The 12,715-nt window shown below is 35.1% G+C and overlaps 1 protein-coding gene and 1 pseudogene across 1 annotated transcript in view; one reads left to right on the top strand and one right to left on the bottom strand.

Annotated features, from left to right (window-relative positions):
• The window catches only part of LOC145252452 (uncharacterized), a 209,007-nt gene that overhangs the window by 149,120 nt on the left and 47,172 nt on the right, over nucleotides 1-12,715 (top strand). The window lies entirely within an intron of this gene.
• On the bottom strand, nucleotides 6,794-6,911 carry LOC145252908 (5S ribosomal RNA; annotated as a pseudogene).

The raw sequence follows: 12,715 nt of genomic DNA, 5'->3' as shown, positions 1-12,715 counted from the left end.
CCTCTCTCTCTATCTTTCCCTCTCTCTCTATCTTTCCCTCCCTCTCTATCTTTCCCCTCTCTCACTCTTTCCCTCTCTCTCTATCTTTCCCTCTCTCTCTATCTTTCCCTCTCTCTCTATCTTTCCCTCTCTCTCTATCTTTCCCCCTCTCTCTATCTTTCCCTCTCTCTCTCTCCCTCTCTCTCTCTCTTTCCCTCTCTCTCTCTCTTTCCCTCTCTCTCTCCCCCTCTCTCTCTCTTTCTTTCCTCTCTCTCTCTTTCTTTCCTCTCTCTCTCTTTCTTTCCTCTCTCTCTCTTTCTTTCCTCTCTCTCTCTTTCTTTCCTCTCTCTCTCTCCCCCTTCGTCTCTCTCTCTCCTTCCTCTCTCTCTCTCTCCTTCCTCTCTCTCTCTCTATCCTTCCTCTCTCTCTCTCTCCATCCTTCCTCTCTCTCTCTATCCTTCCTTTCTCTCTCTCCATCCTTCCTCTCTCTCTCTCCTTCCTCTCTCTCTCTCTCTCTCTCTCTCCTTCATCTCTCTCTCTCTCCTTCATCTCTCTCTATCCTTCCTCTCTCTCTATCCTTCCTCTCTCTCTCTCCTTCCTCTCTCTCTCTCCTTCCTCTCTCTCTCCTTCCTCTCTCTCTCTCTCCTCCTCTCTCTCTCTCTCCTTCCTCTCTCTCTCTCTCCTTCCTCTCTCTCTCTCCTTCCTCTCTCTCTCTCTCTTCTCTCTCTCTCTCTCTCCTTCCTCTCTCTCTCCTTCCTCTCTCTCTCTCTCCTTCCTCTCTCTCTCTCTCTCTCCTTCCTCTCTCTCTCCTTCCTCTCTCTCTCCTTCCTCTCTCTCTCCTTCCTCTCTCTCTCCTTCCTCTCTCTCTCCTTCCTCTCTCTCTCCTTCCTCTCTCTCTCCTTCCTCTCTCTCTCTCTCCTTCCTCTCTCTCTCCTTCCTCTCTCTCTCTCTCCTTCCTCTCTCTCTCCTTCCTCTCTCTCTCTCTCCTTCCTCTCTCTCTCTCTCCTTCCTCTCTCTCTCTCTCCTTCCTCTCTCTCTCTCTCCTTCCTCTCTCTCCTTCCTCTCTCCTTCCTCTCTCTCTCTCCCTTCCTCTCTCTCTCTCTCTCCTTCCTCTCTCTCTCTCTCCTTCCTCTCTCTCTCTCTCCTTCTCTCTCTCTCCTTCCTCTCTCTCTCCTTCCTCTCCTTCCTCTCTCTCTCCTTCCTCTCCTTCCTCTCTCTCTCCTTCCTCTCCTTCCTCTCTCTCTCCTTCCTCTCCTTCCTCTCTCTCTCCTTCCTCTCTCTCTCTCTCTCTCCTCTCCTCTCTCTCTCTCTCTCTTTCCTCTCTCTCTCTCTTTCCTCTCTCTCTCTCTCTTTCCTCTCTCTCTCTCTCTTTCCTCTCTCTCTCTCTCTCTTTCCTCTCTCTCTCTCTCTTTCCTCTCTCTCTCTCTCTCTCTTTCCTCTCTCTCTCTCTCTCTTTTCTCTCTCTCTCTCTCTCTCTTTTCTCTCTTTCCTCTCTCTCTCTCTCTCTCTTTCCTCTCTCTCTCTCTCTCTCACAGGCTATTCTTCCATTCTATTTCATGGTGGTCACACCACTGATATGTTATGGACGTGTCTAATCTATCAGTCATCGCTAACATCATAGTTCCAATCAATGTCATTCTCATATAAGATTCGTTCATCAGAATTTTCTTTATTATATATAATATGTGTGTATTATATATGTACGAACAGATTGCCCGGTTTTGCTCAGTTGCAAAATATGTTTAAACACGATATTTTAATTCATCCAGATTTTGTATTTATTATTATTATAGAGCTAATTCTCTATTGATTATTATATTGTACCTAATGTATAGTAGTGATTTCAAAAGTAAAAAGAAAATGACTTGGGTGCCATCAGCTAGAATCGAAACCAAAACACATAGATCTCTGGTTTTATTTGTTGCTCTCTGAGCCATGTCCATACATATAATGTTTTAAAAAAAATGTTGTTTAGACTATAAATATGTATTTCTGCATGCATAGAAAAGCACTTTAAGCCAACTTACATCTGCCAAGTTCCAATTTTTTGGGGGGTGGGGGTCAATTTTGATTCCTTAGCAGTTTTACTGACTAAAAACCAAATCGAATTTGTTTCACGAATCCAAAATCTCTTAGATAAAAGGAAATATGTGTGAGAGTATTTTTTTTTTTTCAATTTTCACCCCAAACAAGGCACAGTGCCACTTTGATGTAGAGGACTACTATCTGGGACATAATTTGTAGCGGTACTATGTAGGGAGTTGAGCAGCAAGATGTGTGTTTGCTTTACACTTGAACTTCTGCATGTCAGTATAGTCAGGGAAGCAGGAACCCGGAAGGGAATTCCAAAGTGTAGCAGTCCTAGGGAAGATACTATTAGAGTAGAAGGCTTTCTTACATCTTGGGATTTTTACTGTGTAGGGGTGGGATTTTGCTGCTTGTCGGGTTTGTCAGGGGTATTTATGTCATGGTTTCCAAGGGCTTGTAGTTTGTCGGAGCACCTACCATTAAAATACTACAGAGGGATGCAACATTTCATCGATTGGACAGCAGTTGAAGCCTTGCTGACAGTGCGGGACTTATTAGATTGGCAACTCCCTTTGGAACCCTGTCTAAGAGTGAGAGGCTAGTAGAAGATGCACCAGCCTATACGTGGCAACAGTACTCCATGCACGGGCAAATGGTAGCCTTGTAGACGTACAGGATCCTTTAAAGTGTAAGTAGCTTTCTAGTACGATAGAGAGAGCCCACCTTCTTTACAGCAGCCTTAGCAATGCACTCAATGTTCCAACTCATGTTTCCTGTTAATATTAAGCTGAGGAGTTTGAACTAAGTACTTTCAGGTAATCATTAGTCATGGCTTTTAGTGGTTGGGAAGGTATTTTGTAATTATTAAAGGAAAGAAGTTTAGTCTTGATAGCATTAAATGTGACCATCCGTTTTTGTCCCCATTCTGCTACAGACTGGAGGTTTTCCTCTAGGGTTTTGCCATTTCCTTAGATATGTGTTCATTTGTTTCCCCCTTCATGCTTGTTATAGAGCATGGTGTCATAAGCAAATATACCCATCTCGGAGACAATTTTATCAGGAAGATCATTTATGAATGTCCGAAATAATAAGTTCACTTCTTGCAAGTAAAAAAAAAAAAAAAAATACTCAAGCTGACATCGAAATCAAAACCTAAAGACAGCGAGTCAAGTACGATAACAATTAGGCTAGCTTGACGCGTTTTGAAACCTACTCCTTTTTTACAGAAGGAATCTGTAATGTGAACGATTCACACATGCACATTCGTGAAACAGCAAACAGATGTGCTCCCCCATGTACCAAGTTTTCAATTTTTACCTGTTAGCAACTCTTATTTCCAGATGAAAACCAAATAAAGTTTTCACATGTCTGAATACCCTATATACCAAATTTCAAGCCTGTAGATCAAGAATTCGTTGAGTATATAGATTAAAAACTAACTGCAACCACTATATACGATTTCCCTCTTTCATTATATAAGGTGCACTGTACCAGTTATTTCTTATGCCATTGCCAAAAAAAAAAAAAAAGAAGTTCGCTACTAGCATCACTGGTAACTGTTGCATTTTTAAACGATGCAGACAACAAACAGATGATAACAGAGGGATGGAGTAGACAGAATGAAATAAACACTAGGCAATAATTACATCAAAGGTTAGAAGATAGAGAAGGGAAATCGAATAGGTGAAGTTTAAAAGAAGATACAAAACAAAGTAGAAGGAAGGGGGAGGGGTGAACAATTAAAATATTGAACTATACAAAATCCATATTTTTATTCTTCAATATCATAGAATCATAAATGTATACGGATTTGTTATCGATTATTTAAATAATCTATAGAAATTAAAGATTGTTCTTTGATATTGATTGTTCATATTTGAATATAAAAACAAATCCGTTTAAAAACCAAAGAAAGCGAATATTTTTGTTTATAATCTTTAATTTTTTTTCGACAATAGACGCCTTCATCAGAGAAAAATAAGTATTTCATATTTTTTAAGTCTTTTTTTTTTCTGTTATTGTTATAAATTTGCTAGATGTGTTTTTTAAGCGGTGTTAAAACGTTCTCTAGTTATGCTAATGGATAAGATATATTGTTGATGGTTTGAAATTTGAATATTACTAGCAGGGAAGCCCAACGTTGCCCGGGATTGAATGATGATTAACAAATGTTTCACACGACCAGATTTTTATTATTATCGACACTGTAGTCTACATTGCACTGTAGAGAACCTAGTGTTGATTTTATAAAAATTATTTTTTATATATAATGTTTGAATTAAAGTTTAAAATGCAAAGGTCAAGTATCATGCTTCAATTGTATTCTAAACAGAAATATTCATTTGGAACGTGCCCCTGTCATATCAAAGAACCTACTGTTGATTTTATATGCCTGGCCTTACTACTTGTGCGGTGATAATGGCTTGAATTTAAGTTTAAAATGAAAAAGTCAAGTATCATGGTTCAATTGTTTTTTAAACATAAACATTCATTTCGAATGCACACATGTTATATCAAAGAACCTACTGTTGATTTTATATGTCAAGCCTTTCGGCTTGTGCGGTAATAAAACTTATAAAATGCAGTTGTGATGTTAGGCTGTGTAAGGTGTTATCTTTGGTCCAAATCGACTGTTCCTTCTTTGATCGGATTATTACAATTATTGATGCCTGTCGAAGACATTCCGATATAAAACCTATTTAAGAACACTACCAAGCACATAAAGTACCTTTGTGTGAAATTTCATAAAAATCAGCCCAGCCACTTTCTAGTCCATCTATCTCACACATAATAATAGAGATAGAGATGAAGAACGCCATTATAATCCAAACATTTTTTTTATTTCAAATTTTCAAACAAAATATTAATATTTCAACATTATTTTATTTCAAATTTTCAAACAAAATATTAATATTTCAACATTATTTTATTTCAAATTTTCAAACAAAATATTAATATTTCAACATTATTTTATTTCAAATTTTCAAACAAAATATTAATATTTCAACATTATTTTATTTCAAATTTTCAAACAAAATATTAATATTTCAACATTATTTTATTTCAAATTTTCAAACAAAATATTAATATTTCAACATTATTTTATTTCAAATTTTCAAACAAAATATTAATATTTCAACATTATTTTATTTCAAATTTTCAAACAAAATATTAATATTTCAACATTATTTTATTTCAAATTTTCAAACAAAATATTAATATTTCAACATTATTTTATTTCAAATTTTCAAACAAAATATTAATATTTCAACATTATTTTATTTCAAATTTTCAAACAAAATATTAATATTTCAACATTATTTTATTTCAAATTTTCAAACAAAATATTAATATTTCAACATTATTTTATTTCAAATTTTCAAACAAAATATTAATATTTCAACATTATTTTATTTCAAATTTTCAAACAAAATATTAATATTTCAACATTATTTTATTTCAAATTTTCAAACAAAATATTAATATTTCAACATTATTTTATTTCAAATTTTCAAACAAAATATTAATATTTCAACATTATTTTATTTCAAATTTTCAAACAAAATATTAATATTTCAACATTATTTTATTTCAAATTTTCAAACAAAATATTAATATTTCAACATTATTTTATTTCAAATTTTCAAACAAAATATTAATATTTCAACATTATTTTATTTCAAATTTTCAAACAAAATATTAATATTTCAACATTATTTTATTTCAAATTTTCAAACAAAATATTAATATTTCAACATTATTTTATTTCAAATTTTCAAACAAAATATTAATATTTCAACATTATTTTATTTCAAATTTTCAAACAAAATATTAATATTTCAACATTATTTTATTTCAAATTTTCAAACAAAATATTAATATTTCAACATTATTTTATTTCAAATTTTCAAACAAAATATTAATATTTCAACATTTTTTTATTTCAAATTTTCAAACAAAATATTAATATTTCAACATTATTTTATTTCAAAATTTCAAACAAAATATTAATATTTCAACATTATTTTATTTCAAAATTTCAAACAAAATATTAATATTTCAACATTATTTTATTTCAAAATTTCAAACAAAATATTAATATTACGTTTCTGAATTCTTTGAGATGATTTATTATAGATTTGAATTCTTCGAACTACTGTTCTCATCTTGAGTGTCATTTGTACAACGATTCAATCAATGTAACCTCCAATCTTCCTCGGGTGTATCTCGTAGAACTCGCAAATCTTTCTGTTGAACTCTGCATGGAATTTGAAACAAAACTCTTTATTTAAAACACAGGGGTAGCATACTCTTGTTTCATCAGCCCTGACTGGTTAGAAGTCCTAAGTATTTTGCAATTGTATTTTGGGTCCCTCACACTAAGGATAGTACCGTCAAGGTCCAGAAGCGTGTAACTTTTACAACTGAATTTTATCAAGTACTCTATCCACTGCGCCATGGGATCTTGCAGATGGAAACTGTGTGAAAATAACACTCAAGATGAGAGCAGTAGTCTGAAGAATTCAAATCATAGAAAAATATTAATCTTTACAACTAAATCAACTCATTTTCCAGTTTATTTTAAAATGTTCGGGCGGGAAAAAACTGGCTCCTTCAGTCTTTGACAGACGATGGATACCCACGAAGGGGTGCCTGCGCGTGAAATTTTTTTCTGTGGCAGGAGGTGTGCAATCTCCAACCACACCTCTCCTGAGACGACATTGTTAAATACCAGTGGCAAGTGAAGTACAGGACGACTGGAAACAATGCCGAGATAAGCGGAGAGCACATACAGTGCCTAGAATTCCCAAATGGTCACCCATCTGGTACTAACCAGGCTCAACATTGCTTAACTTCGGTGATCTGACGAGAACCGGTGCGTCAACGCGATTATGCCGGCATTTTAAAATGTAAGCATTACTTAACAAACTGTTTTGATTGTAAGTTTGCCAAAACATGTTATCTCATTTCTTTGGCAAAAGGATGCAATATACTGGAGAGGGGAACTCAAATGAAATAGACATGGCAACGATTGATCACAAGTCATTAGTTCTTATTTGTTTGCTCCTTATTAAAGATGGAGTCCAATCATAACAGAAACCTTAATTGGAAGGAGAGAGTATTAGTCCACCACCCTCCTCTCCTAGTTCGACAGATGCATCGGTCTGTTTGAGTATTGTCTTTTCACAGGCATAGCAGCCGGTTCAGATCGCAGGCGACAAGTGAATGCCTGGAATTAATTGGTACGCAAGGGTGCTGCATTTTCCTAAATTAAATGTCCTCTTTTGTTTTTTTTCTCATTTATTTGACCTCTGACCTCATCAAATATTTTTTTTTTTTACTACTTTGCAAATTTTTTTTACTACTTTGCAAATTTTTTTTTACTACTTTGCAAATTTTTTCTGAAATTCCAAAGAATGATCCATTCTACTTGGTATTAATTTGAAACAGTGTTTCTACATCTCAAACTAAAAATTTCTAATCATTTTAGGTTTATATATATACTAGCATTTCAGCTCGGCGTTGCCCAGGTGTTCGGAGGTGTATGTTGAGCAAAAAAAAAGCGGTCAATTTTTTTTTACTTTGACCCTTATTATGACCTCTTAACATTTATTGTTTTGGGCTTAAATCAAGTTAATAAGATTGATCCATGTCCAAGGAACCTATATCTAAAATTTCAAGTGTTTAGACCTAAAATTCTCGGAGGAGTTTGGTAGAGTTCTCAAAGGTCAAATCGTTGAACTTTGACCTCTTAACAGCCAAATTTCTGGCCGAAAACCGATTTCAAAGATTTTCCCAAATCTCAGTACCCTGTATATCAAATTTCGAGTCTGTAGACTTAAAATTGAGTTATTGCATAGGGAAATGTACACAGACACGTTCACTTTTATAGATATATATATTAGTGTTGGGACGAATAATCGGAGGTTTTTGGGGTATCAGAATCGGAAAAAATTGGAGCCTGTTTCCCGATGCCAGAACCGATTTCTTAAACTATCATCTTCCACTGTTTGTTGTAATAATAAAATAATAAATATTTATCGATTTAAACTTCCAGTAAGATTAAAATCTCTAGATCACACCCTCACACGTGTGTTTTTACGTTTGAGAAAATAAGGCACATTTAAATGTGTTTTTACAGTAATCGGGAGAAAATGACAATTTTATAGTTAAATATTTAGATTTATATAGAATCGGAATCGGTAGTTTAGTACGGAATCGGTAATTGTATCGGAATCATGAAATAATTTGGGATCGTCCCATCACTAATATATATATATACACACATATTTTTAAGCAGTATAAATAAGAAGCGAATTGATTCTTTCTTTTGTGAAAACCAAATTCAGGAATTTTTTTTTTTTTTTTCTTGATATGTAAAAAATTCAATGAAATAATGTCGAAATGATTTCTTTGAACAAACGTTTTAAAAATACAGAAAATATTAACTAGATTTACAGTAAATTTATATTCTTCTTAATAATTAAAGTAATTATTTTTGTATGGTCCGTGTCAATTTTCTCTTGGGTTCATTCTGATCGCTTTTCTATGAATTAAAAAATGTTTTTTTTGTTTAATTGATTTATCCTGAACCACAATTGTATTTGTTTCTGGTGTTTATTTTTGCTGTTTTTTTTTTTTTTTTAATTGGATTATAAACCAAAATTTAGACATGCCTTCAACAAGTTTCCAGACTTTTTTCACATGGACACTTTTATTGATAGCACACACGTAAACCCCTGGCCCCCTTCGACGTAATTTCAATCCAGTTGCAATGAACTTGTACCATTCCAACAACTTCTGGAAGGTTCCATGGAAGTTCTATTGTGTGAACATGTCCATGACCCTCGTCACAGCCTCTTTCATCTCAATTGTCTCATAATTTTTTTATTTTATTTTTTTTTTTTTTTACACAGTGATCACCACTTATCAAGGCCCGGAAGCCACTCAGGGATAAGGGTTATTGCAAGTACATTAGGTTAGTGTGGAGATTTGATGAAGTGTTTAATTAAGGGGGCGGTTCATTAGGAATTTGTTAACATTGGACTTGAAGACATCCAAGTTGTAGTCCGGAGGTAAGGTTTTCTTTGCGTTCGTTTGTTTGTTTGTTTGTTTGTGTTATTCCATCAGTTAATGACACAGCTGAGTTGAAGCTCCACTGAACCCAGGCTGTCCACTTCCTGTTGTATAGCAGGGGATTTCATGTTGGGTATCACCATTAAATGGAATTTAACAATGGCCGAATTCTAACATTCTAAATCTATTTCTGAACCTTGCTTACAAGGTTCGAGTCTCGGCTTATCCTAATTTCATTTTCCACTTATCTAATGTTCTTATTTACAAGAAAAGGGGACAGCCCCTTTTCCTGTAGCATTCCTACAGAGCTCCTTATATTTCTTATTGCGGCTGGAATGCAATTGAATGTGCATTATTGATATTCATATTAAAAACCCTTTTTTCTATTTATTTAATCACAAATTTTACAGAATTTTAGGGTTAAAATTATATAAAACAGGCAACTAATTCTTATTAAATGTGGCATGAGGCCAGAAAGGGTGTGGGAGGGAAGATGGGTGTCGGGGGTCGTCCACTTGTCTATTCCCTATCACTAGTTGCAATCACCACAATACCGCATTCACTCTAGGAGTTGGATCAACTTAAAGCCCCAGATGACAATATGTACAATTTTTTTTTTTTCTTTTTAACAATAAAATTATATACAATGGCTTCTTTTTTTTTTTTTTATACATGGATCGTGGAACTGCATTCATCTGCAAAAGATCTAGCTAATTTGCATATTCTTTTAAACATTCATTTTAATTAATTCCATATTAGTTTTTTTGGTTTTCTCATGGAATGATCATCTTTAGTTAACTATTACGTGTCATTATATTCATGCAGATATTCTACATGATTTTTACATATAAGAAATGGAATATATATATACATTCCTATAATTTTTTTGTTTTTTTTTTGTGTAATTAATTAGTAGTTTGTGTTATTCTGTCAGTTATTAAAACAGCTGAGCTGGAGCTCCACTGCATCCAGGCTGTCCACTTCATACAGAAGCCCAGTCCACTAGACAATTGATGTTGGGGCTTAGATAGCCTGGTATTGGTGGCTGGTCAAGTATCTTTTCCAGCCAGATGTCCAGTTGTTTCTTGAAATGCGGCTGGAATACAATTGAATGTTCTTGTGCCACTGTAAGTGAAGCTGTGGTGGATGAGGACTCCATCCTCTGTGTAATCCCAGGTTTTTGTATCGCAGAGCCTCCCTCGCCGCTGATATTATTTCTACTATTATTGTGCTTGGCACTCTTCCTTGCAAGATTTTCCATATGTAGATGATAATATATCATTCTCTTCAACGTTATAGTGAATGCGGGTGCAGCTCCTTCAGCCTCTCCCAAAAATTCATTCTACGCCATATTTTGTTGGTGAATGTTTTCTGGGGTACTCCTATTTTGCAGATTTTCGTTACATTTTGTGGAGACCACAGCTAACAGCAGTATTCCAGCTTTGAAAGGACAAGTGATTTCCATAGTGTGAACATGCACATGCACTCTTCCTACTCTTAAAGGTTCTCAGTATCCATCCTGTTGTCTTCCTCATGAATAATTGTGTTCACAGTTCCCACACTGACATCAAACTGCACTTATTGTCTCTATAGACACACAACGGTTCTTATCCATGAAATTCTTTGTTTGCCCAATCAACTCTGATGTTCTGACTTCCATACTTTTCCCACACTTCTCCTCATTCTTCACAGACTCCCTGCCTTCCTTGAATCTTTTGTTACTCCCAAACTGATGCTCAATTCATACAAGATGGTCCAAAAGCAGTCTGAAGCATTCCATACGTTTCTATGGCATTTTTTTCAAAGTTTAAAACAGAATCTTATTGCATGTTGTTCTTCTGAAATGTCCTCACATCCAGATTGCATTTTTTAAATTCACCAGCTGTGACAATCAGGCTTTAGTAGGGTGTATTCCAATTCCTGCTATAGCTGTTCATTAGCTGATGGAACAAGAGCATGCTACCCTCATGGATTAAATAAAGGTTTCCAGGGTTCCGTTCGAAATTCTGTACAGCTTTCCAAGTTTGACAAGATACACCTGAAGATCAGGTTACATTGACTGAAACATTGCATAAATAACACTCAAGATGAGAACATTAGTTTGAAGAATACGAATAATCTGTCATCTCAAAATTTCTGAAACATCTTTCGAGTCCACTCAGGTCAATTTGCGATTTTCCAGTTAACAATTGATTCTCGAATGGCTTTTGGTTTTGATAAATGTTGGCCCATTTTTAAAATAAGAAAGAAAGTTATGCCATCGATTGTTTTTCCCAAACATGTATTTCACATCAATATCTTGTAAAGAAACCCTGAGCTCACTTCTCTGAATTAACTCCCTTCAGCTCGTATATCTTGACGGTGGTTGTGCCTGAATAGTTTGAAGGCAGAAAAGTGCGGACGATTAAACAGATGTTTCGTTTTTCGATTATCTCAATTCCTGACAAAATTGTCAGTCTGATCGTGCCAAAAACCTCAACCGAAAACAATTCTCTTGAAATCTGTTCAAGTTTTCCGTGTTGAACACTTATTAACGGCATCGATAATCGGCCACAAATGCCTCCATTGCTCGTTGCAATTTCCTTAAGTAGAAAGAGATTATTGATATATGTACCCCCCCACACACACACGCTTCTTGATTTTATTTCTTAGTTTCTTTTTCACAGCTGGAGCAGGGCCAACACTGAAGGGGAAGCTTTCTTAAAAGATGTCTTCATACGATTAAATATCAGAATAGAAAGATCCTAACAGAAAAAAAAAAAAAATCAACGATATTTATGTCAACGTGGGTATCATAGATTTTACAAGCATATGGAACATGTTCATCAAATCCGTTGCCAAAGTTGCTGGAAAATGATGGAAGCATTCTATCACTTAGAACTGCACGCGTGTGGAACTCTGTTCCGTCTGCCTGCTTCCCACCTGACTACAAATTGGATGTCTTCAAGTCCAACGTTAACAAATTCCTAATGAAGTGCCCCCTTAAGTAAACACTTCATCAAATCTCCACACTAATGTAATGTACTTGCAATAACCATTATCCCTGAGTGGCTTCCGGGCCTTGATAAGTGGTGACCACTGTGTAAAAAAAAAATTTAAAAAAACTCATTGCCGATGCAATTTTGCTAGAAGCAGCTTATCCTGCCTTGACAGAGTTCAAAATAGACTTTGTAGCGTAGTAGGGGATACCCTTTTCTCTTCCCTTCAACCTCTTTCCCACAGAAGAGACGTTGTGAGCATGTCTCTGCTCTATCATATTTTTTGTCAAGTGCTCGTCTGAGCTCCAATCTATAGTTCTACCCTTGCCAAACTTTCACAAAAACACTCGTCTATCTGAAAACGCTATCAATAATTTCCCCCACTCTTTATCTGTGTCTAAACTTAAACGTAGATTCCGTCAATAAAGCTTTCTTAAAACTGCACGCCTGTGGAACTCTTTCGTTTACCTGCTTTCTAACTGACTATAATATGGTCATCTTCAAGTCCAACGTAAACAAATTCTTGATGAGCCATCTCCTTAAGTAATCCAATTTACTAAATTTCCACTACTAGTGATTACTATGATATTGTCTCATTGGTTAACTCATTAACCCTTATCCTCAAGTGGCCTCCAGGTCTGGATAAGTGGTGA

This window comes from Euprymna scolopes, chromosome 29, assembly GCF_053919585.1.
Source record: "Euprymna scolopes isolate OS-2025 chromosome 29, ASM5391958v1, whole genome shotgun sequence".
NCBI lineage: Eukaryota > Metazoa > Mollusca > Cephalopoda > Sepiida > Sepiolidae > Euprymna > Euprymna scolopes.
This window is presented reverse-complemented; position numbering and strand designations above follow the sequence as displayed.